This window comes from Scyliorhinus canicula, chromosome 15 (genome assembly GCF_902713615.1).
Source record: "Scyliorhinus canicula chromosome 15, sScyCan1.1, whole genome shotgun sequence".
NCBI classification, from domain to species: domain Eukaryota; kingdom Metazoa; phylum Chordata; class Chondrichthyes; order Carcharhiniformes; family Scyliorhinidae; genus Scyliorhinus; species Scyliorhinus canicula.
This window is the reverse complement of record NC_052160.1, coordinates 125,923,287-125,950,189: the sequence shown is the minus strand read 5'-3', so window position 1 is coordinate 125,950,189 and position 26,903 is coordinate 125,923,287. Positions and strand designations below refer to the sequence as shown.

The 26,903-nt window shown below is 48.2% G+C and overlaps 1 protein-coding gene across 1 annotated transcript in view; it reads right to left on the bottom strand.

Annotated features, from left to right (window-relative positions):
* Positions 1-26,903, bottom strand: part of foxp4 (forkhead box P4) — a 483,722-nt gene that overhangs the window by 430,223 nt on the left and 26,596 nt on the right. The gene's annotated exons all lie outside the window — the stretch shown is intronic.

Sequence of the window (26,903 nt, the reverse complement as noted above, 5' to 3'; positions counted from 1 at the left end):
GGACACTAAGGGCAAATTAGCGCAGCCAATCCACCTAACCCACACATCTTTGGACTATGGGAGGAAACCGGATCACCCGGAGGAAACCCACGCAGACACTGTGAGAATGTGCAGTCTCCGCACAGACAGTGATCCAAGCCGGGAATTGAACCATGCCCCCCCACCCTGGCGGTGGTCCGTTATAAATGGATAATGGGAGGACCAGGCCATGATTCTACTGCAGCCTCAGAGAATCCTATCACAATGACATAGTATTTGCATCACAGAAATGGACTATTCGGCCCAACTGCTCCGCGCTGATGATACTGTTCCACAAGAATGTCCTCCCACCCCCTCACTCTGTGAGCGTGTCCTTCTACCCCTTTCTTCCTCATGTTTCTTCAGCTCTCCCTCCAATGGTATTCATCTCAACTACCCCCTGTGGTAGGTAGCAAGTTCCACATTCCCACCACTCTCTCATCACAGAAGCTTCTCCCGGATTCCCAATTTGGATTTATTAGGGAACATTATGACCCATAGGTCCAACCCTTTCATAACCATAAACCCCTCAATCAGCTCACTCCTCAGCTCCAGGCCTGTCTAGACTTTTGTGACCGTTATAACCTCCCAGTTCTTGTCTCATTCTTGTAAAATCTTTTTGCACCTTTTCCAGTGTCTCTATCTCTTTTTTATAATACGGGAACCAAACTATCATGATACTCCAAATGTGGTCAAACCGACATCACATATTGTTCAACATGACCTCTGAGGAATGAATCTCGATTATTTGTTTGCATTTTTGATCAGTGTGTTAGCTTGCTTCACAATATTTAATAATTTCAGCATCTGTGCCCCCAGATTCCTTTTCTCCTTTATCCCACTTAGACTCACATGGTCTAGGGAATGTGTCGTCTCCCTATTTAAAAAGCATCATGTCACACAAAGCTATAACAGCAACTTGCATTCATATAGCACTGTTAACTTCAACAAGGGACATCACTATAAAACAAAATGCAACACCGAGACATTTAGTGTTAAATTAGGACAGACGACCGGCAGTGCGGTCGAAGCAGATCTTAAGACATGTCTTAAAAGATGAAAGGGAGGTGGAGAAGTGGAGCGGTGGAAAGGTCGAGGGAGGGAATACCAGAGTTTAGGACCCAGGCAGCCGAAGGAATGGCCACCAATGGTGGAGCGGTTAAAATAGGAGTTGCTCAAGTGTCCAGAATGAGAGGAGGGCCAGGATTGGGGCCTCACGGTAGCATGGTGGTTAGCATCAATGCTTCACAGCTCCAGGGTCCCAGGTTCGATTCCCGGCTGGGTCACTGTCTGTGTGCAGTCTGCACGTCCTCCCCGTGTGTGCGTGGGTTTCCTCCGGGTGCTCCGGTTTCCTCCCACAGTCCAAAGATGTGCAGGTTAGGTGGATTGGCCATGCTAAATTGTCCGTAGTGTAAGGTTAATGGGGGGGATTGTTGGGTTACGGGTATACGGGTTACGTGGGTTTAAGTAGGGTGATCATTGCTCGGCACAACATCGAGGGCCGAAGGGCCTGTTCTGTGCTGTACTGTTCTATGTTCTATGTTCTATGATCGGACAGGTGTGGGTCTGCAAGAGATTACAGAGATCAAGAGGGGATGAGGCAATGGATACAACACGGAGAATGTTAAACACAAAGAATTGTTTAACTGGGAGCCAATGGAAGCCATTGAGCACAGGTATGATAGGTGAATGGGGCTTGGCATGAGAACGGACACAGCCAGCAGAAGTTTGGATCATGTCAAGTTTATGGAGGGCAGAATGTGCCAGACTAGCCAGGACATGTGGTGAAGAGACTAATCTCGAAGTAACAAAGGCATGAATGATGGAATCAGCTGCAGACGGGCTGAGACAGAGGTGAAGTTTGGTGATGTTACAGGGCTGAAAATACACGGTTTCAGTATTGGTCGAATATGTGGGCAGAAGCTCATTTTTTAAATGTGACGCCAAGGTTGTGAACCGCCTCAGAGAGAGGGAGAGAGCCTGCGACTTTTAAAAAATCCATTTACGGGATATGGGTGTCACTGCATTTATTGCCCATCCCTAGTTGCCCTTCAGAAGGTGGTGGTGAGCTGCCTTCTTGAACCACTGCAGTCCCTGAGGTGTAGGTACATCCACTGTTCTGTTAGGGAAGGAGTTCATGGATTTTAGCCCAGTGGCAGTGAAAGAACAGCGATATATTTCCAAACCGGGGTGGTGAGTGACTTGGAAGGGAACCTCCAGGTGGTGGGGTTCCCAGATATCTGTTGCTCTTGTCTTTCTAGATGGTAGTGGTCGTGGGTTTGGAAGGTGCTGTCTGAGAACCTTGGTGAGTTCCTGCAGTGCATCTTGTAGATGGCCCACATGGCTGCCACTGGTCGTCAGTGGTGGGGGTTTGAATGTTTGTGGAAGTGGAAGCAATCAAGTGACTGCTTTGTTCTGGATGGTGTCCAGCTTCTAGAGGGTTCTTGGAGCAGCACTCATCCAAGCAAGTGATGAGTATTCTATTAGTCCCCTGACTTGTGCCTTGTAGATGGTGGACAGGTTTTGGGGGTCAGGAGGTGAGTTATTCGCCATATGCATCCGAGCCTTTGACCTGCCCTGGTAACAACAGTATTAATATGATTAGTCCAGTTCAACTTCTGATCAATGGTAACCCCCAAGATGTTGATTGTGGGGGATTCAGTGATGGTAATGCCATTGAATGTCAAGGGGCAGTGGTTAGATACTCTCTTGTAAGAGATAGTCATTGCCTGGTACTTGTGTGGTGTAAATGTAATTTGCCACTTGTCAGCCCAAGCCTGGATAGTGTCCAGGTCTTGGTGCATTTGGACATGGACTGCTTCATTATCTGGGGAGTCACGAATGGTGCTGAACATTGTGCCGTCATCTGCAAACATCCCCCCACTTCTGACCTTTTGATGGAAGGGAGGCCATTGATGACGCAGTTGAAGATGGATGGGCCTAGGACATCACCCTGAGGAACTCCTGCAGTGATGTCCTGGAGCTGAGATGATTGACCTTCAACCACCACAACCATTTTCCTTTATGCCAGGTATGACTCCAACCAGCAGAAAGGTTTCCCCCTGATTCCCATTGACTCCGATTTAGCTAAGGTTCCTTAATATCTTATTCAGTCAAATGCTGCCTTGATGTCAAGGGCAGTCACTCTCACCTCACCTTTGGCATTCATCTCTTTTGTCCATGTTTGAACCAAGGCTGTAATGAAGTCAGGAGCTGAGTGACCATGGCGGAAACCTAACTGAGCATCCATGAGCAGGTTATTGCTGAGTAGGTGCAGCTTGATAGCACTGTTGATGATTCCTTCCATCACTTTACTGTTGATTGAGAATAGACTGATAGGAAGGTAATTGGTTGGGTTGGATTTGTCCTGTTTCTTGTGTGCAGGACACAACTGGGCAACCTTCCACATTGCTGGGCAGATGTCAGTGTTCTAGCTGTACTCGAACAGCTTGGCTAGGGGCGCGGCAAGATCTGGAGCACAAGTCTTTAGTACTATTGACTATTGCTGGAATATCATCCGGCAAGACTGTCTGCCCCTCTTCCGCGGCTACATCTGCGGCCGGGTATCCCTGGAAAGGGAGCATGCAGTGTCCACGGGCGACATTGAGGCCTTCCATGCCCTCTGCGCACCGCAGGGGCTGGGGTGCTTTATCGACCCCTTTAACTGCACTCTTATTTGATGTTTTTTAAGTTTCCGTTGATCTTTGTTATGTTCGGGCAGTGCCCCTCACAGGAGCGACCCTTTTTTGCTTTGTCCCTCAGTTTGTTTTCCTTTCTTCTGTTTTGTTCGTGGACCTCAAAAGAGTGGCCAATCCACCTAGCCTGCACATCTTTGGGTCGTGGAGGTGAAACCCACGCAGACACGGGAAGAATATGCAAACTCCACACGGAGTCGGGATTCGAACTCAGGTCCTCAGCGCCGTAGTCCCAGTGCTAACCACTGCGCCATGTGCCACCCCTCTCCCTTCAGCTCTGAAGAAGCATCATACGGACTGGAAACATTAACTCTGTTTCAGCAGGTCTGGCAGCATCTGTAGGGAGAGAAAAGAGCTAACGTTTCGAGTCCAGATGACCCTTTGTCAAAGCTCATGCTTGACAAAGCTTTGACAAAGGGTCATCTGGACTCGAAACGTTAGCTCTTTTCTCTCCCTACAGATGCTGCCAGACCTGCTCAGATTTTCCAACATTTTCTCTTTGGTTTCAGATTCCAGTATCCCCAGTAATTTTCTTTCATTAACTTTGATTCTCTCTGCGGACGCTGCCAGACCTGTTGAGTTTTTCCAGCACTTTTCTGTTTTTATTTCAAATTCTTGAAAGGTCCTGCACCATTTTAAGTCAACAATCACCTTTCCCACCTGTCCTTGTTTGAATCCCTCCAACCTGGTTTCCGCCCTCCAACTTTCCCAAACCTGCTGTTGCCAAAGTTACGAATTACATTGTGTGTGACTATGACAATGGTAAACTATTCCTTTTCACCCATCTCAACCTGTCTGCAGATTTTGCCCATTGACCACAGAATCCTCTCCAATGCTTCTCATTTGTAGTCCAGCTAGTTGGGATTGCCCCCACCTAAACAATGATATCCTGAGATCACCCATCTTTCCTGCCTTTTCATGGTATCCTCTGGAGACCCTCCCTAATAGTCTATTCTTGGCTGCGTTCTGTACCACATCTACATACCACCCCTCAGCAACATCATCCAAAAATTGTTGGGTTCCATATGTGTGCTGAGAGCACCCATCTCTATTTCACCCCCACCTCTCCTGATGTTTCTAATGCCCTCACCTTTTCAGATCGCTTGTCAACAATCGTTTCTAGATGATGAGGCATTTCCGCCAATGAAATATTGGGAAGGTTGAATCCACAGTTGTCCCCAAACATGAATAACATCCCCTGATCACACATTCCATATCCATCACTGTGGCCAGTGTTAGAAACTTGACCAAACTCTTTATATTCTGAGGATCTGTTTCTCCATCATAAAGAATGTCTATTTTTGTCCAACCTCACCCCACCTCAGGTCGTCTATCGCTAAAACCCTCATCCACACCTGCCATCTTTAGATTTGACTGTGAATCCTCTCACAGTTGAGCAATACCTCAATTAAAAAAAATCTCAACTTCATTTTCAAACCCTCCATTACCACAATCTCCCCCACTTCCCTGTACTCCTTCCAGCTCTATGTTCCTCTGAGATCTCTGGGCACCTCCAATTCTGCAATCTTGTCCATTCCCCACATTCATCCTACCACCATTGGTGACTGTGCTGTTGGGTATGTAGGGCAGGTCTAACTCACTCACTGAATCTGCTTGCTTCTTTAACTCTCTTTCCTGTTTTAAACTCATGGCAATTCTCTCTGATATACCCTCCATGCCTGAGTGGAATGGTCTGTATACCCTCTATTGCCGAGTATTTCACCCTGTATTTACCATTAAAGATTACACTTTTGAAAGACTGCCTGAGAATGTGCGGGATCGGGGAGTTTTATTGCTTCATCAGCTGGTACAAAGTTGTAAAAAAGTTTAAATTGCAAATTACAAGCATGGAATTGACTCTACTCCAGCTCACTGTTACTCTGGGTAGCCCACTCCCAGTTCATTATTATTCTGCATAATACAGTCCAAACTTGCTGTTACTCAGTGTATCACACTCACAGCTCATTAATGCTCTATGTACCACACTGCAAGTTCATTGTTATTCCATATACTAAACTCCCAACTCACTGTTACTTTGTGTAACACACTCCCAGCTGATTGTTACTCTGTGTGACACACTATCAGCTCATTGGTACTCTGTTTAACACACTCCCAACTTACTGCTACTCTGAGTAATTCAGTCCCAGCTCACTTACTCTGCGTAACATACTCCCAATTCATTGTTACTCTGTATCATTCAGTCCCAGCTCACTGTTACTCAGGCTAATTCAGTCCCAGCTCATGGTAACTCTGTGTAACGCTCTCCCAGCTCATTGTTACTCAGTCAAAGCTCATTGTTACTCTTCAGAACACACTCCCAAGTTACTGTTACCTGTTTGACACACTGCCAGCTGATTAATTCTCTGTGTGATCACTCCCAATGCTTTGTTACTCTGCATAACAAACTCCCAGCTTCTTGTGACCATGTGCAACTCAACTCGCTGTTACTCTGTATTACTCTCCCTCAGCTCACTGCTACTCTGCATAACACACTCCCAGCTCACTGATAATCTATGTAAAAATACTTGCAGCTCATTGATAATCTGAGTAACACACCGCCCAGCTCCACTTTGCTCTGAAACCCAACTCTGCAAAACAAACACCCAACTCACTGTTACTGTGTGTAATACACTGCCAGCTCATTGTTACTCTGTAACATATTCTCAGCTGTTTGATATTTTGTCCCATATGCTCCCAACTCATTGATAATCTGAGTAACACACACACAGTTCCTTGTTACTCTGTGTAACCCAGCCATTGTTACTCTGCTTGGCATACTCCTAACACATTGTTACTCTGTGTAACACACTCCTAGCTCATTGTTATTCTGTGAAACTCACTCCCCGTTCATTATTATCCTGTGTCCCACACATCCAACTCATTGTGACTCTGTGAAACACACTCCCAGCTCATTGTTACTCTGTGAAACTCACTCCCAGCTCATTGTTACTCTGTGAAACTCACTCCCATCTCATTATTACTCTATGCAATAACCCATTGTTACTTTGTGTAATGCACCCTCAGGTCTCTGCTACCCTGGGTAATGGTCTCCTAGTTCATTGTTGCTGTGCCCAAAACACTTCCTGATAATTGTTACTCTGTGTATCACACCTGCAGCTCATTGTTACTCCTTGTAATATGTGTCCAGCTCATTATTGCCCCATGTACTACACAGCCAATTCATTATTCTTCTGTGTAACATACACCCAGCTCATTGTTACTCTGTGTAACACACTCCCAGCTCATTGTTACTCTGTGTAACACACTCCCAGCTCATTGTTACTCTGTGTAACACACGCCCAGCTCATGGTTACTCTGTGTAACACACTCCCAGCTTATTGTTACTCTGTGTAACACACTCCCAGCTCATTGTTACTCTGTGTAACACACGCCCAGCTCATGGTTACTCTGCGTAACATACTCCCAGCTCATTGTTACTCTGTGTAACACACTCCCTGATATTCTGTGTAACATGTTCCCAGTTCATTGCTAATCTGAGTAACACATGCCCAGCTCCTTGTTACTGTGTGTAATACACTGCCAGTTCATTGTCACTCTGTGTAACATGTTCTCAGCTCACTGACATTCAATGTAAAGTCGCCATAGTCCCAGATGACCATAGGTTGCTTTCTCTTTTAATGGGGGAGAGCTGACTGGTGATGATTTCACCTGAGGATCACCACACCTCAGGCGAGGGGCAAGTTTCATCAATAACCTCAGCCGGTACGGGGATTGAACCTGCGCTGTTGGCCTCGCTCTGCATCAGGAGTCCAGCCAAGTGAGCTAAACCGACACTCTGTTTAACACGCTGCCAGATCGCTATTTCTCTCTGTAACACATGTGCAGTTTGCTGTTACTCTTTGTGCACAAGCCGAGCCCGCTATTACTCTCTGTAATACACTCCTGTTAACATTAAACCTTTATACCTACAGGAAAGCTTGGAAGCAGAGTACGCAGATTTAAGATAATGCTTATGAGAACCAGGATAAAATGAAAAATGTATTCTTTCCACAGCGGGTTGTTCTGATCTGGAAAGCACGACCTGAAAGGACAGTGGAAGTAGATTCCTTTGCAACTTTCAAAAGGGAATTTGGTAAATATTTGAAAGGGTAAATGTTGCTCAGCTACTGAGAGAGGGAGCAGAGAGGGAGTGGGACTTATTATATGTCACTTTCAAAAAGCCATCACATGGTTGGCTTAAAGCCATCCTTCTGTCTGATTTTGTGATTGTATAATAATTAAGTGATTAACCCAGTATTTGGCAGATGTGAGTGAGCTGCGCCCACTCATCTCGATCTGTTACTCTCCTTAAACAGCACTGAAGTTCACAATGAATGCATATTTCTAAAATTATTTTACCACAAAAATATTAACAGATGTTTAAGTTTACCATAAGCCACTAAACAGGATCAAACCACGTTTTCTGCTTAAATACCGATATACATCAGCTTAAATATTGAAACCTCATGACAAAGATCAATGTGCAATCATGCGCAAAATGGGCAACACAGCTCGGAATCCTGGAATCTTTTGTAATTAAGCACTTTAGGGTTGGTGTCACTGAGTGACTCCTGTTATGAAATAGGAAGAAATATTGATAAGGACTACTCTCTAGTCAGCTGATTGGTGCCAGATAAAGTGTTGCCCATTTGTACCATACTTTGAGAATTGGGGCAGGGCGGAGGGGCTTCACCAGGCCCCCACCTGATGGCACACTGGTGATTGGTCCTGGGAAAATGAGGATGGAACTATAGCTGCAGGATTAGGCCAGATTAAAGAAAGAAAATGAACAGAATGCAACAAACTAAGATAAAGCAAAAAATACCCAAGTCACTAACATGTAGGAGCCTAAAATGTGCCTGCCATTGGGTTAATGTCTCAGTTGAAATGTTAGAGGCCAGAATGTTGCTGAGTTTGATCCCCAGTCTATGGTGATTGAGCAGATCTCAGATCTAAGTGGGAACTGGGGGGGACACGGGGGGCCGGGGTGGACGGAGCTGTCACCAAGTCGCTCCCCGCTACTCCCCCCGGTCGTGGCAGCCATTCCCAAGCAGGGTACAATGTTTGACAGTTTTTCAAACTTTGCTTCTCTCTCCCTCTCAGCAACCATGGCGGGCCCAGTCCCAGTTTTTAAATACCGGGCGTAAATCGTGCGCGCGACTTCCGCCTGACAGGGGTGGAGCCTGGAACATAATAATAACCTTTTTATTGTCACAAGTAGACTTACGTTAACACTGCAATGAAGTTACTGTGAAAAGCCCCGAGTGCGTCAAATGGGCTAATCACATTTAAATACATGCAAATGCCGGGTTGGTTGCTGCCGCTGGCGCGGGATGCAAACTTCGTTAACGCCACCAGCGAGGGACCCGAGCATGGCGCCCAGCGCGGACCTCGATTTTGGCCGGGCGCCCGATTCTCTGCCCGATCGTGGTGCACGTTTGCGGCGTCGCGAGACGGGGAATTTCGCCCACTGTCTCGGTGGGGAAAGACAAAGCTGACAATATACATGAACCTATACTGTAATACTAGTCACCATATTGAATTCATGGCCATAGGGCATAGGGCAGCACGGTAGCAAGGGCAGCACGGTAGCATGGTGGTTAGCATAAATGCTTCACAGCTCCAGGGTCCCAGGTTCGATTCCCGGCTGGGTCACTGTCTGTGCGGAGTCTGCACGTCCTCCCCGTGTGTGCGTGGGTTTCCTCCGGGTGCTCCGGTTTCCTCCCACAGTCCAAAGATGTGCGGGTTAGGTGGATTGGCCATGCTAAATTGCCCTTAGTGTCGTTAAAAAATAAGGTTAAGGGGGGGGTTGTTGGGTTACGGGTATAGGGTGGATACGTGGGTTTGAGTAGGGTGATCATTGCTCAGCACAACATCGAGGGCCGAAGGGCCTGTTCTGTGCTGTACTGTTCTAATTCTAATTCTAATATTTAAGAGAGAGAGAGAGAGTGGGAGAATAGATGAGAGGAATGGGAAAAATGAAATGAACTTGTGCTGTCAGATGGTTAAAGGACACAATTCCTTTCCAAAGAGGTTAATTTAGGGCCATGAACAGCAAATGCTCTGTCAGAAGTACACACAATATTATCCAATCCTTTTACAATCAAGCAGAAGCAGTTTAAATGACAAAGAGCTGGTTATATAAACTGTGTAATCAAAATATGAAAAACAAAATGATGTTTGATGAGTGGTTTCCACGCCTGATTACTGAGAACACGTCTGATATGTTTTCCTGTCCAGTCAGATGCATTTTGTTCAGCGTCTGTCGCATGTCTGTTCTCAATGAAGGTTTGCAGGAGTTAAGTCAGGGGTTAAATTCAGGAAAGAAATGGGAGGGAAGGGATTAAGGACAATTTTTAGTTCCCTATTACAATGAAAGCTCCCTGTTTGGGCTCCATGAGTCACTGAATTAAATGTACCAGCAAAGCCCCGACTTTGAGCCAAGTCCAATACCTGCAAATAGGGCCTTTCTGGCAACAACAATGTGCATTTAATGATAATAATAATAATAATAATCTTTATTGTCACAAGTAGGCTTACATTAACACTGCAATGAAGTTCCTGTGAAAAGCCCCTAGTCACCACATTCCAGCCCCTGTTCGGAATACACATAGAATTTACAGTGCAGAAGGAGGCCATTCAGCCCATCGAGTCTGCACCGGCTCTTGGAAAGAGCACCCTACCCAAGGTCAACACCTCCACCCTATCCCCATAACCCAGTAACCCCACCCAACACTAAGGGCAATTTTGGACACTAAGGGGAATTTATCATGGCCAAGCCACCTAACCTGCACATCTTTGGACCACACGGAGGGAGAATTCAGAATGTCCAGTTCACCTAACAGCACGTGTTTTGGGACTTGTGGTAAGAAACCGGAGCACTCGGAGGAAACCCACGCAGACACGGGGAGAACGTGCAGACTTGGCACAGACTGTGACGCAGTTCGGGAATGTAACCTGGGACCCTGGCGCTGTGAAGCAACAGCGCTAGCCACTGTGCTACTGTGCCACCCCTTTATATAGCACCTTTAACCGTATGAAACCTGGGCAGCACGGCGCCGCAGTGGTTAGCTCTGCTGCCTCATGTCGCTGAGGTCCTAGGTTCAATCCCGGCTCTGGGTCACTGTCCGTGTGGAGTTTGCACATTCTCCCCGTGTTTGCTTGGGCTTCGCCCTACAACCCAAAAGATGTGCAGGGTAGGTGGATTGGCCACGCTAAATTGCCCCTTAATTGGAAAAAATGAATTGGGCACTCTAAATTTATGAAAAAAACAATATGAAACATCTCGGGATGTTTCGCAGGAGTATGATGAAACTGACACCGAGCCACAATTGGAGTTATTGGGATAGGTGACCAAGTCTTTTGTCAAAAGAGGTAAGTTTTAAGGAAGAGAAGGAGGTAGAGAGTTGGAGATAAACAGGGTGTTATATATGTGGGTTATTGTAGTTGTGTGCAATGTCTAAAGAGCCGAATCGCGTAATATGCATGACATCATTTGCTACTTTGCTGGCTTTTGGGGACTCTCATGCCACTGAAAGCCTATTTAATAAACTCTGTAGATCTTTCATTTAACCCACGTGGGTCTGCAACCCAGATTTCTTTTGCACTGTTAACATAAAGATATAAAACCGGGAGCAAATTCCGCAGCCAAGGGATCCTGGCAGCTGAAGGTATGGCGTGGTGGAGTGGCTAAAACAAGATGCACAGGAAACCATATTTTGTGGTGTGTGGGTGTCTCAGGATGTTGTGGGGATGAAGAGTGTAATATCCCAAACGGGATCCACAGGGTGGGAATGCTTGTCTCCCCTTGCTCCTTGCGGAGTACGAGCTCCCCCGCTAGTGGTGGGGTATCTCAATTACCCAGAGTATGTAAGATTGGCCAGTAAGGCACCCGGTCGGGGTCTACCAGGAAGTGCATATATAATGTTTGTAAATAAAACATTGTTCTTATTTTTACTGGGTGTGGACTCCCCGTGCATGTATTAAACTGGCGACGAGGAGTAAACTGGTTTGCTGTCAATGCCACGACCTATTCAACTAAGCTGCCTCCCCGATTTTCTGGACCCAGGTTTGGATGTCCTCGATTCGCTGTGCCTCTGTTTGGGGGCTTAGATACATTTGACACCGGTGGTGAAGACTGAAAACAATACGCTGAACAAAAACGTTATATCTTCTGGGCCAACAATGTCATGGTGAACGAATGCCAGACGGTCATACTGTTGATGGCCTGTGGGCCACATATGTTCAGGGTGATCCTAAGTCCTACCAACCCAGCGGCACTAGATAAGTGTACATTCAACCAGCTCATGACACTCGTGGCGCTACACTTCAACCCAACCCTCCCGATAATCGTTCAAAGATATCGGCTTAATAAAGCAGAGAGGTTCATCAGTGAGTCTGTCACCGAGTTTGTGTCTCGATTACAAATCATAATTTTTTTGTTATAAATTTAACAAAAAAATAATTTTTTCCAATTAAGGGGCAATTTAGCGCGGCCAATCCACCTACCCATCACATCTTTTGGGTTGTGGGGGCGAAACCCACGCAAACACGGGGAGAATGTGCAAACTCCACACGGACAGTGGCCCAGAGCCGGGATCGAACCTGGGACCTCGGCGCCGTGAGTCGGCAGTGCTAACCACTGCGCCACCGTGCTGCATTTCGATTACGAAAGAAAGCTGAGTTTGTGAGTATGGAACTGTTTTGACCGAAACGCTCCGCGATTGCTTGGTCTGTAGTATTTTCAAAAAAGAACTTTCGTACCCAATTCATTTTTCCCAATTAAGGGGCAATTTAGCGTGGCCAATCCACCTAGCCTGCACATCTTTGGGTTGTGGGGATGAAACCCATGCAAACACAGGGAGAATGTGCAAACTCCACACGGACAGTGACCCTCAGCCTGGATCGTACCTGGGGCTTCGGTGCTGAGAGGTAGCAGTACTAACCACTGCGCCACCATGTTGCCTCGTCTGCGGTATTAAAAACATGGAAATTCAGAAAATGCTTTTGGGAGAAGTCTTCCGAACTTTTCAGCAGGCCCTGCGGAACAAACTATCCCAAGAAAGCGCAGAAAGCAGCATCCCAGAGATAAAAGGGATGGAGGTGAGTGCTTTGGGGTGTCACCCCTCACAAGGTGGACCCATGGCCCGGACTGAACATCGCTGCAACTCTGGCGTCTGGCTGAAGAGTCGGCATGCAAGACGTGTGACGTCCCCGTACTCAGCTGCAGCCGATTCCGGCCTGTGCGCTACATGGGGATGCCAGTCAAGCCATACCCGCCAGCAGCAGGATGGTCAGCTCACCCGGTGCCCTGGTCAAGGTGGGCCTCAGCCCAGGGCCGGGCATTGCATCTGGATGACACAGAAGAGGCTGAGGATGAGACTGAGATGCAGCTGAACTGCTTGGCAGTGCCCTTGTGTGGCACTTATTCATGTTCCGATACAAGTGGATGGTTACATGCTCCGAATGGGGCTAGATACGGGAGCTGTCATTTCTGTAGTGGCATAGAGCACTTCGATCTTCTCAAACGAGGGGTGTATACTTTGACTTTGGCTGACACGGTGGCTCGTTACACAGGGGAATGAATGAATGTCGTGGGGGTCCATCCTCAATCCGGTGGTTCATGGGAGCCAGTCAGTGTGCCATTCCTTCATTGTTGTGCAAGGAAGCAGTCCTCGCCTGTTGGACCGCGATTGGCTACACTGGTTGGAGTTGGATTGACAGCATATCCTCCAAGTGAGATCTGGTGGTTTGTGTACGATACTGAGCAAATTCCCGGAGGTTTTCCAGCCTGGTTTGGGTGCCATTAAAGGGGCTGTGGCTAAACTCCAGGTGGACCCGGAAACCCAGTCCCGATATTTACGTGCTCTCCTGGTTCCCTATGCTATAGTGGAGAAGGTTGAGACCAAACATCGTTTTTTTGGAAAGTTTGGGCATAATTCGGCCTGTGCGCTTTGCCGATTGGGCGGCACCGGTGGTCCCTGTACGGAAGCCTGATAAGACAGTCCGCCTCTGCGGTGACTGTAATTTGATGGTGAACCTGGCATTGCAATTAGATCGTTACCCTTTACCTCGCATTGAGGATTTGTACGCAACTTTGGCCGGTGGCTGTACATTCACAAAATTCTACATAAGCAACGCGCATCTCCAGCTGGTATTCCATAAATCCTCACAGAAGTACGTTAATTAATACACACAAGGAACTCTATGAGTACACCCAGCTTCCGTTTGCAGTCTTCAAGCGGGCCATTGAGACATCATGCTTGGATTGCCGTGCGTTGCAGTTTATTTAGATGAAGTGTTAGTCACAAGGACCACGGAACAAGAACATTTGCAGAACCTCAAGGCGATGGTGAAACAGTTTAGCGAATATGGGGCCTGCCTGCACCGAACGGAGCGCATGCTTCATGTGAAAGAAGTGATATATCTGGGATATCTGGTAGACCAAAATGGTCTGCACCCAGTCACTGAGAAGGTCCAGGCAAACAAAATGGCCCTGGCTCTCCAAGATGCCGTGGAACTCCGCTCTTTCCTTGGATTAGTGAATTATTATGGCACTTTTTTCCGAATATGGCTGCTATTCTTGTCCCCTCCACTTGCTTTTGAAAAAATGCCAAACTTGGGCTTGGGGCATGCTCCAGGATACTGCATTTGACAAAGCTCTGTTTTTGCCTGCTTTTGAGTTCTCTTTCGAGCACCGCCATGGACCCAGATTGCTCATGTTGATGCATTGAGACGTCTACCCCTACAGGGCGAGTCCATGAACACTCTTACAGTGGACAAAGTGATTGTTGTCCTGAACTTCACGGACTCCTTGCCTGTTGCAGCCTCGTGTGTTTGTGACTGGACGCAAACTGACCCTGTATTTGCCAAAGTGGGTCTTCATGGCTATGTGGTGGGCAACATCGGCAGCTATCAGCAGAGTTGAAGGCTTTCTCTTCAAAATTATCAGAGTTAAATGTGGAGGACGGCATCCGCCTGTGGGGCACCAGGGTTGTTGTCCCGGCGAAGGGACAGGTTGCCATGCCGAAGGACCTTCACAACGGACATACCAGAGTGTCCAAAATGAAGATGCTGGCGAGAAGCCACTTCTGGTGGCCAGGGTTGGATTTGGATATCGAGACGATGGCCCAGCAGTGCTCCATCTCTCAAAAGCACCAGAAGGTCCCCACAGCAGCACCCCAACACCTTTGGGGGTGCCCGGGGCGCCCTTCTTGGATTCAATGTTTCTCATTCTGGTGGACGCCCACTCAAAGTGGCTGGAGATCCGCAAGGTGGCGACAGTCACCTTCCGCGTGACCATCGAGCGTTTGCGCATTTCTTTTCCACCCACGGAATTCCGGAGGTACTCATGATCGATATTAAGGCCTGTTTCACGAGTGAAGAGTTTGCTGCTTTTGTGAAGAGCATTGGGATTCACCACATTGGCACCGCCTCATAACATCTGACATTGAATGGTTCAGCAGAAAGGACCATGCAGGAGGTTAAACGGGAAAGAAACTGACATCCGGCGGGAAGCACGGTGCACAGTGGTTAGCACTGCTGCCTCATGGCGCCGAGGACCGAGTTTGATCCCGGCCCCGGGTCACTGTCTGTGTGGAATTTGCACATTCTCCCCGTGTATGCGTGGATTTCACCCCCACAACCCAAAGATGTGCAGGGTAGGTGGATTGGCCGTGCTAAATTGCCCGTTAACTGGAAAAAAATAATTGGGCACTCTAAATTTATTAAAAGAAAGAAACAGACATCTGAATCGATGGACACACAACTGGCAAGATTTCTATTCTCGTACAGGAGCACGCTGCACACAGTAACTGGGATAACCCCCGCTGAGATGTTAGTAGACTTCGTACATGACTCAGTTTGATTCTGACGGAGCTCGGCGCGAAGGTGCTTCGGAGCCAAGATTTGCAAGAGTGTTGCCCAGTTCGATGTTGGCCTCTTCACCACTTCACACGTGACGACGTGTCGCTCATTCAATGACGGTACTCGCTGGCTCTCTGGGATTGTTGTCCATCAAACGGGACCGGACTCATGCCAAGTTCGGGTTCGGGGGAAACAAATAACCAGCACCTGGATCTCATTCACTCACGCCAGTAGCTCCCTCGTGAAGTGCCTCGAAGGAAGCCTCTCCTGGATCCTCTGGCTCCATTGCCGGACCAGCCTGCTGTGACACCTCCAGTCGCTCTCCATGCCAACATGCCCGACGGTGTGTCAGCCGATTCTGAGATGGAGACGCAGACCTGACAGGTCTCGGACGCCGACTCCGTAGTTCTGCCACTTCCTGATGATCAACCACCAAGCCATTCGTGCCGCTGACGGCATTCACCATTGCGGTGTACGACAACTGATCCGGCACACCTGCTCCATGAGGACTTACCGGAGCCGCAGAGACTCCGACGTCTCCGCCTGCTCCTAATCATCGCTCGTCGAGGGGGTCCTTGAACTTTGGGGGTGGGGGGCAGAAATGTAATATCCAGCACGGGACATACAGGATGGGAATGCTTGTCTTCCCCGTGCTTCTTGCGGAGTACGAGCTCCCCCGCTCGGTGCGAGTTATCTCAATTACCCAATGTATATAAGGTCGGCCAGTATGGTTTCCTCTGGGCGCTCTGTTTTCCTCCCACAAGTCCCGAAAGACGTGCTTGTTGGGTAACTTGGACAGTCTGAGTCTGCCCATGTGTACCCGAACAGGCGCCGGAATGTGGCGACTTGGGGCTTGTCACAGTAACTTCATTGCAGTGATAATGTAAGCCTACTTGTGACAACAATAATAATAAAATAATACATAACTATAAGGCACCGACCAGGAAGGCACCCGGCAGAGTTCTCCCGGGAAGTGTATATATATAGTTTGTGAATTTACATAGATTTACATAGAATTTACAGTGCAGATGGAGGCCATTCTGCCCATCAAGTCTGCACCGGATGGAGGCCATTCTGCCCATCGAGTCTGCACCGGATGGAGGCCATTCTGCCCATTGAGTCTGCACCGGCTCTTGGAAAGAGCACCCTACTCAAGCCCACACCTCTACCATATCCCCGTAACCCAATAACCCAGTAACCCCACCTAACCATTTGGGACATTAAGGGCAATTTAGCATGGCCAATCCACTTAACCTGCACATTTTTGCACTGTGGGAGGAAACCGGAGCACCTGGAGGAAACTCAGGCAGACATGGGGAGGAACGCGCAGGTGCCGCACAGACAGTGACCCAAGCCGGGAATCGAACCTGGATCCCTGGCCCTGTGAAGCAACAGTGCTAACCACTGTGCTACCGTGCCACCCTTAGAACAAAACATTGTTTTTATTTTCACTCGGTGTTGGTTCCCTGTGTCCTTATTAAAAAGAGATTGATGGGGCAGCACGGTGGCGCAGTGGGTTACCCCTGCAGCCTCACGGCGCCGAGGCCCCAGGTTCAATCCCGGCTCTGGGTCACTGTCCGTGTGGAGTTTGCACATTCTCCCCGTGTCTGCGTGGGTTTCGTTCGCCCCCCCCCCCACCCCCCCAACCCAAAAGATGTGCAGGGTAGGTGGATTGGCCACGCTAAATCGCCCCTTAATTGGAAAAAATGAATTGGGTACTTTAAATTTATATTTTAAAAAAAGAGATTACTGAGTGTTATGATGGCTGAGACTATGGAGGGATTTAGAAACAAGAATGAGAATTTTACAACAGAGACATTGCAAGCCCAGAAGCCAGTGTAGGTTAGTGAGCACAGGGATGATGGGTGAATGGGATTTGGTGCAAGTTAATGTTAGTGGGCAGCGAGTGAAAGAGAGAGTCTTGTTCGAAATCGCTCTAAATTAATGAAAGATGAAGAAAGAATTAGTAGCCCCCTCCAGTTGCTGCACTATCTCAGTGCCGACTGGGATCTTCCCCTTCTTAAGGGCTTCGTACCAGACCAGGCAGAGCACATTCATGAGGAACGTCATCCCTTTCCTAGTTTCTATCCATAATGATTTCCGCGAACCTCATCAAATTTCACCTGGGTTTTTAGAATTAAAACTGAACAAAATGCTGGGACTTAAAAAAAAATGAAAACAATGGACCCCATTCACGTTCCGGAACAATAATCAGTTTAGCTGCAGGGTTCTCTCACTGTTACAGACATACCCAGCCAATTTTCCTCTCATTGTCCAGTGGCCCAGCGTCTCATCAGCTCCAAGTACAACAACACTTCATTCAAGGACTGAATCAGTCAATTTTCCTCCAAATGTTTCCAGCCATGAGCCAGGAAAGGTGTTGTCCTTCTCGCTCAAATTACTGACAGGATGGGCAGCACGGTGGCGCGGTGGGTTAGCCCTGCTGTCTCACGGGGCCGAGGTCCCAGGTTCGATCCCGTCTCTGGGTCGCTGTCCGTGTGGAGTTTACACATTCTCCCGTGTTTGCGTGGATTTCGTCCCCACAACACAAAGGTGTGCAGGGTAGGTCGATTGGCCATGCTAAATTGCCCCTTAATTGGAAAAAAATAAATTGGGTACTCTAAATTTATTTAACAAAAAATAACTATAAAAATTAAAATTACTGACAGGGGAGGTAACATTTTTCGAGACATTCCCAAGGCTGGTAAAGACAGCAGCTCTCAAAGGGAAAGATGAACAAAGGGTCAGAAAACATCACGTAGGTCGTAGCCTGAATAGGGATGATCCCACAACAGTGTGTTAGCACAGTCTACTGCCTCTCATGGCTGCCTCTGATTGTTCCACAACAGTGTGTCAGCACATCTACTGCCGCTGATTGTTCCACAACAGTGTGTCAGCACATCTACTGCCGCTGATTGTTCCACAACAGTGTGTTAGCACAGTCTACTGCCTCTGATGGTTCTAAAACATTGTGTTAGCACAGTCTACTGCCTCTCATGGCTGCCTCTGATTGTTCCACAACAGTGGGTCAGCACAGTCTACTGCCTCTGATGGTTCTAAAACATTGTGTTAGCGCAGTCTACTGCCTCTGATGGTTCTAAAACATTGTGTTAGCACAGTCTACTGCCTCTCATGGCTGCCTCTGATTGTTCCACAACATTGTGTTAGCACAGTCTACTGCCTCTCATGGCTGCCTCTGATTGTTCCACAACAGTGTGTCAGCACATCTACTGCCTCTGATGGTTCTAAAACATTGTGTTAGCACAGTCTACTGCCTCTCATGGCTGCCTCTGATTGTTCCACAACATTGTGTTAGCACAGTCTACTGCCTCTCATGGCTGCCTCTGATTGTTCCACAACATTGTGTTAGCACAGTCTACTGCCTCTCATGGCTGCCTCTGATTGTTCCACAACAGTGTGTCAGCACAGTCTACTGCCTCTGATGGTTCTAAAACATTGTGTTAGCGCAGTCTACTGCCTCTGATGGTTCTAAAACATTGTGTTAGCACAGTCTACTGCCTCTCATGGCTGCCTCTGATTGTTCCACAACAGTGTGTCAGCACAGTCTACTGCCTCTGATGGTTCTAAAACATTGTGTTAGCACAGTCTACTGCCTTTGAGAAAGAACGGCATCTGTCTACTGAATTTGAGCCCAATGTTCCTTCCGACAACATTGTAGAAAGCACTACATTACTGCAACCCACCGCAGCCAATGAAATACTTTTATTTGCAATGCCGTTAATGTTGACACCCAAGGAACAGGGGAACCAATTTCCACGCAGCAAGTTTCCACAAACAGCGAAAGGATGACGAGCAGATAAACTGAGGGATACTTATTGACCAGGAACTCGGGGAACTTCCCTCCTCTGCTTGATGTAATGCTCGGGGATCGTTTATGTCCACCTGTCAGTGATGTTGGAGCCTCAGTTTAGCATCACGTCGGCCAGGTAGCGCCTCTGACACTGCGGCATTGCCTCAGTAGTGCACTCGCGGCATTCACCAGGGTTATCAGCACAGAAAATGAAATGAAAAGAAAATCACTTATTGTCACGAGTAGGCTTCAAATGAAGTTACTGTGAAAAGCCCCTAGTCACCACATTCCGGCGCCTGTTCGGGGAGGCTGTTACGGGAATTGAACCGTGCTGCTGGCCTGCTTTCAAAGCCAGCGATTTAGCCCAGTGTGCTAAACAGCCTCAGGGCTCTGGTATGGGATATGAGGTCATAGTCACGTGATTCAGAGCTGAGAGCATTATCCAGTGAGTAACAAGTGACACCACTGGTTCAATGGTTGATTTCATTTGATGCAAAACAAAGAAAAATAATAACAGAAGGATGGAGTCAGGTGATCAAACACTATTATGGCCATTTGCTCGACAGATAAATCAGTATCTTCAATTTACTCCCTTGTGGTAAAGTTCCTTTCCCGCCTGCCATGATTCCCAGCAAAAGAATAAGTTGGCGAGTGTGTGTGCAGGGGGAGTGTGTGTGCAGGGGGAGTGTGTGTGCAGGGGGAGTGTGTGCAGGGAGAATGTGTGTGTGCAGGGAGAGTGTGTGCCGGGAGAATATGTGTGTACAGGGAGAGTGTGTGCAGGGCGAATGTGTGTGTGCAGGGAGAGTGTGTGTGCATGGAGTGTTTCTGTACAGGGAGAGTGTGTGCAGGGAGAACGTGTGTGTGCAGGGAGAGTGTGTGCAGGGAGAGTGTATATGCATGGAGAGTGTGTGTGCAAGGGGAGTGTGTGTGCAAGTGGAGTGTGTGTGTGCAGAGGGAGTGCGTGTGCAGGGCGAGTGTGTGCAGGGCAAATGTGTGTGCAGGGGGAGTGTGTGTGCATGGGGAAGTGTGTGCGCAGGGGGAGTGTGTGTGCAGGGGGAGTGTGTGTGCAGGGGGAGTGCGTGTGCAGGGGGAGTGTGTGTGCATGGGGGAGTGTGTGTGCAGTAGGAGTGTGTGTGGGGGGAGTGTGTGCAGGGCAAATGTGTGTGCAGGGGGAGTGTGTGTGTAGGGGGAGTGTGTGTGTAGGGGGAGTGTGTGTGTAGGGGGAGTGTGTGTGCAGGGGGAGTGTGTGCAGGGCAAATGTGTGTGCAGGAGGAGTGTGTGTGCAGGGGGAGTGCGTGTGCAGGTGGAGTGTGTGTGCATGGGGAAGTGTGTGTGCAGCGGGAGTGTGTGTGTGCAGGGGAAGTGTGTGCAGGGCAAATGTGTGTGCAGGGGAGTGTGTGTGCAGGGGGAGTGCGTGTGCAGGGGAGTGTGTGTGCAGGGCAAATGTGTGTGCAGGGGGAGTGTGTGTTCAGGGGAGTGCATGTGCAGGGGGAGTGTGTGTGCAGGGGGAGTGTGTGTGCATGGTGTGTGTGTGCAGGGGGAGTGTGTGTGCAGGGGGAGTGTGTGTGCAGGGGGAGTGTGTGTGCGTGGTGTGTGTGTGCAGGGGGAGTGCGTGTGCAGGGGGAGTGCATGTGCAGGGGGAGTGTGTGCGCAGGGGGAGTGCATGTGCAGGGGGAGTGTGTGTGCAGGGGGAGTGTGTGTGCATGGTGTGTGTGTGCAGGGGGAGTGTGTGTGCAGGGGGAGTGTGTGTGCGTGGTGTGTGTGTGCAGGGGGAGTGCGTGTGCAGGGGGAGTGCGTGTGCAGGGGGAGTGCGTGTGCAGGGGGAGTGTGCATGGGGACTGTATGAGCATGGGGAGTGTGCGTGTGCATAGGAGTATATATGGGAATTTACTGCATGAGGAGTCAATGTGCCTATGGAATGTGCATGGAGATTCACTGTGCAAGGGGAGCTCGGATTAATAGAGTGTGAGTGTGCAAGATAGCTGGGATAGGAGTTTTTCACACAGGTCTTTTGGAATCTAACCAATATATTGCTTTTGAGAATGTCCCTGGATACCTTCTGGTATCTCAGAGGCTGAGAGTTGAGGTGGAAGTGACTACCCTTGACATCAAGGCAGCATTTAACTGTGTATGGTATTAAGGAGCTGGACTTAGCACAAAGGAAGATTATTGTGGTTGTTGGACATCAATCATCTCAGTCCTGGGACATCACTGCAGGGGAGGCAGTGGCGCAGTGGTAGTGTCACTGGACTAGTAATCCAGAGACCCAGAGTCGTGCTCTGGGGACCCAGGTTCAAATCCCGCCATGGCAGATGGATTTGAATTCAATAAAAATATCTGGAATTACAAGTCTAAAGATGACCATGAAACCATTATCGATTGTTGTAAAAACCCATTTGGTTCACTAAGGAAATCTGTCGATTTATCAGACTTTATCTGGTCTGGCCGACATGTGACTCCAGATCCACAGTAATGTGGTTGGCTCTTAAAATGCCCTCAGGGATGGGCAATGAATGCTGGTCCAGCTAGCGATGCCCACATCGCATGAACGAATAAAAAAATTACCTCAGGGTCCCAAGTCCAACCATCTTCAGCTGCTTCATCAATGATGTTCCTTCCATCATAAGGTTAGAGCTGGGGATGTTCACTGATGGTTACACAATGTTCAGCACCACTTGTGACTCTTAGCGAAGCAGCCTGTGCTCATGTAGAAAACATTTTAGGTGTGCCATCTCCAAAATGAGAGAATCTCACCATCTCCTCTTGACCTTCAATGGCATTCCTATTGCCGAATCCCCCACTGCAATATCTTGGGAGTTACCATTGGCCGGAAACTCAATTAGACTAGCTTTATAAATGCTTTGGCTACAAGAGCAAGTCAGAGGCTAAGAACCTTGTGGTGAAGAACCCTATCTCCTGACTCACCAAAGTCTGTCCACCACTTACAAAGCAGGGGTGCTATCGAATACTCTCCACTGGATCAGTGCAGCTCCAACAACGCTCATGAAGCTCGACATCATCTAGGACAAAGCAACCCCGCTTGATTGGCACCCTATCCACCAACTTAAACATTCACTCCCTCCACCGCTGATGCACAGTGGCATCAGTAGGTACCATCTACAAGATGCACTGCACAACTCAGCAAGGCTTCTTCGACAGCACCTTGAAACCCTGTGACGTCTACCGTCGACAAGGGCAGCAGGCACATGGGAACAACGCCACCTGCAAGTTCCCTTCCAAACCACTCATCATCCTGAGTTGGAAATATATCAGCCGTTCTTTCACTGTCACTGGGTCAAAATCCTGGAACGCCCTCCCTAACAGCACTGTGGATGTACCTACACTTAGACCTAGCCAGCGATGCCCAAATCCCATTGGAAGACAAAAATGCCATCATTTGTGCATTGATGCATTTCGTTGGTGATGTTTGCAAATGAGATTTGCCCACCCTGACAACTGAGAAAAACGACAGAGACAGAACTGGATCACATGACAATTTACATTGCGATCGTGCTCTTCATGTAATGAAACATGACAGCGTGCTTTACAGAGCGAACAATGGGTACTGAGCAGTAGGTAGGAGTGCGTGTGGACAGCTGGCTGAAAGCTTGATCAAACTGGTTTTGAATTGATTATGGAAAGAGATTGAGCGAGGCGAAGAGAGTTTCAAACTATGAAGGGGTGGAAGTAAAAGTTTTACAATTGATTGAAGGGACAACAGAGACCAGGGCATCATTAGATTAGTTGTATGTGCAGTAAACAATCAACATATCATCTTGAGCACCCTCTGTACTGATCAGAAATCTGGGCCTGGAATGGACATACTGATGTCTCTGTACTGTGCTACTTAAATTGGTTAACTTTACCAAATGACAGTCCCAAATTAAATCACGTTATTCAAGAACTCAAGGATAATCAGTGGAGGCTTTCAAGGATGCCGCTGATGTTTATCTTTCCCCAACGCCACCCCCCCCCCCCCCCTCTCTGCCCCCTGCGCACACATACACAAATGCCCGAAAGTCATTGAAGAATTCTGCAATAACCTTCAAAAGAGAGGAATATAGAGGCTAAGAGGAACCATAACTGATTTACTATGGGAATGCGTCACAGTCTGGAGATGACGGAGGGAGCAGCTTGCTTTCGGGCCTATTAAAGCTGAGGAGACCAGAAAAGGTGAATCAAAACAGAGGTTTGCTTCTAACCAATGAAAATAAAAGATCGCAACGCAGTGTACAGCACAGAGGTCCCAACCGGAACTACCGATCATGCCGGTCCCAATCCGGGCCGGATTTTAAGATTTGGTTCTGAATCCCAGCTGCTGGGCACCGCCTATTATTGGGGAAGATTGTATCCCATGAGCCCCATGGGAAGATCAATCGGATCGTTCCCGTGGACCTCCGGAGGGTCATTACAGAACCAAGACTCTTGGAAGTGTAATTCTGCAGGCATTTTCCATCCTGAATTCAGGCTGGGTGACCCAGAATTGAGATTCATGTATCTGAATTGTGACGATAAAGTAAGGCTGCTGTGACTCCAGTTGACGACAATCCCACGTGCTGTGCTGTGATTTGTTATGTTTTTGGGGGTCCCCACTCTACTTTCTTTGGGCCCATTGCCACTGCTCAGTCTTGTAAGTTGGTCTCACATTCCTACAGAATCAGAACGTTCTTTTACCTCGTACGAGTGTTGCCTCCAAGAACGAGCAAGAAACCAGTCAGAATGAGCCCTGCTCCAAGACTTGAGCACATATCTAAGCTGATGCCCTATTGTTGTACCAAGGGAGCGCCACAATATTAAGGGTGGTCCAGCTGTTTGCAGGAGAGACCCAGTTCTACTGATACAAAAGATCACATGGCACCTTTCGAAAAAAACTTTGGTGATCCTGCCTGTTACTCAGGCCATTCCTCCTTCAAATGCTATCTTCATTACTGTTTGCAGAATTTTTCTGCAGAAGAATTGGATATAACTTACCTACATAAAAACAGTCACCAAGCAAAAATGATGATTTCTTCTTGTGCTTCCTTCATAATGACACAAATGAATTTCTAGATCTAGGTATCAAGAATTCGCCACCAAAAGGGGTCAGAAAGGGGGTCTCTCTCTTTCTCGCTGAGGATACAGCTTTCTGCTGAGAACCTTCCTCCACCTTCCAGCACATTGTGCTGTTCCATATATCACCGTTCCCTCACTGTCGCTGGGTCAAAATCCTGGAACTCCCTCCCTAACCACACTACGAGAGTCCCTGCACCACATGGACTGCAGCAGTTCAAGAAGGCAGCTCAACACCACCTTCTCATGGTCAATTGATGGCAGCACAGGTGCACAGTGGTTAGCGTTGCTGCCTCACAGCACCAGGGACCGGGCTCGATTCCGACCTAGGGTGAGTGTCAGTGTGGAGTTTGCACATTCACTCATGTCTGCCTGGGTTTCTTCCAGGTGCTCTGGTTTCCTCCACAGTCGAAAGATGTGCAGGGTAGGTGGATTGGCCATGCTAAATTGACCCTTAGGCTGGGGTTGCCAGAATAAGATGGGGGATTGGGCCTAGGTAGGGTGCTCTTTCAAAGGGTTGGTGCAGACTCGATGGGCCGAATGACCACCTTCTGCACTGTAGGGATTCTAAGAATTCGGAATGGACAATAAATACTGGCCTGGCCAGCGAAGCCCAACTCCCACGAATCAATAAAATATCAATCCACATTGCATGCAGATTAGCATCATTATTTACCAGCTCTGCTTGCAGCTGTTAGGTGGCTGTTAGGTGTGCGCGTGCAAAAAATATCTGTGGAAGCTGGTATCCATTACAATTCTTGTCAGAAGTGTGCATACACCCCATGGATGCAATTATCAATGCTGAAGAGGCATGTTGCAATCCAAGAACACTGAGCCCAATATCACACACCCCTCTTGTATTTTATAATGTTTTGATAAAACAAATACATTGCAAGGTTCTTCAGATGGTGAAAGGGATGATTGTCAAGCCCATGTGAAGATATGATTTAATATGTTACTGAAGAGATTTCTGTTAACTGGGACTGTAAAGATGGATGGAGAAGTGGTTGTGGAGGGTGGTGGTGGGTTAAGGAGACAACTTTGAAGATTGGACCCACGTGGCCCCATTGGAAATGTTTTTATTATCATTTTTAACAATTTTTATACAAAGCACACAAAAGCACAGAATAACAACCAAATAATAAGAACCCCCCTTTCCCATATGACACTATAATCTCACTACTAACCCCCCACCCTATCTCCCCACCCCCTAATAGCTACAGTGACCAACTCTTTAAAATACATTATTAACGGCCACCATCGACGGTATAATCCTTCCACTAATCCTCTCACAGTAAACCTAACCTTCCCGAGGTACAAAAACTCCATCAAGTCACCCCGCCAGGCCGAGGTGCTTGGCAGTGTAATCGACCTCCAGCCCAAAAGGATCCTCCTCCTTGCCACCAGTGAGGTAAAGACCAGGAGGCCTGCACCCATCCCCATCTGCAACTCTGGCACATCTCTGCAACCCCAAAATTCGCCATCAGCAGGTAAGGCTCCACCCCAATGCCCAGGACTGCCGACATGGTATCAAAGAGGTCCTCCAGAAGTCCACCAGCTTTGAGCATGACCAGAACATGTGCGTGTGGTGCGCCAGCCCCCTCGATGCATTCTAGCCTTCATGAAGTGCGGCTTGAAACATTGCCTTTAGCTGGATGAGACTCAGCCTCGAATAAGATGAGGCCGTGTTCACCCTCCTCAGTGCCTCGCTCCAAATCTCTTCTTCCAAGATCGCCCGCAGCTCCTCGGCCCACTTTGCCTTCACGCCCTCAACCAAGCAGGTCTCCTCCCCGCTGTCCGCTGGTATATGCCCGACGTACTGCCCACCTCCGACCCCGAGCTGGATAAACTCCGCTCGAGGAAGGTGGAAGGCTGCTTTACCAGGTAGATTGGAAAGTGCCCTTTGACCCAGCTATGCACCTGGGGACACCTGAACTCATGACCATCTGTAAGCCCAGATTTCTCCTTCAGTTCTCCCAGACTAGCGAACCGACCTTCTAAAAACAAATCTCCCACCTCCTCCAACACCTTTTCCTTCCGCTCCCTCAACTTCACGTCTGACCTAGCAGGCTCGAATAACTGGTTGGCACAGATGGAGCGGAGCGGTTACGAACGCCCCCAGGCCTGACCCTCTCACAAACTCCACTTCCACCCGAACCCACAGCGCCTCCGAATCTCTGCACCACTCTAGCACTTTTTCAGCATTGGCCGCCCAATAGTATTACTGAAAACTTGGCAAAGCCAAGCCTCCTACTTATCTCTTCCTCTGGAGCAACGCCGTCCTGATCCTTGGACCCTTACCTGCAAACCTGTCAATCACTGGGAAGAACTCCTGAGGCAGGAACACTGGAGACACTAAAATAAAAATAAAAATCTCGGCAAGAAATTCATCTTAACCGAATGCACTCGGCCCTCCCAGGATATTGGGAGACCATCCCACCTTTGCAGGTCTGCTTTAACCTTCC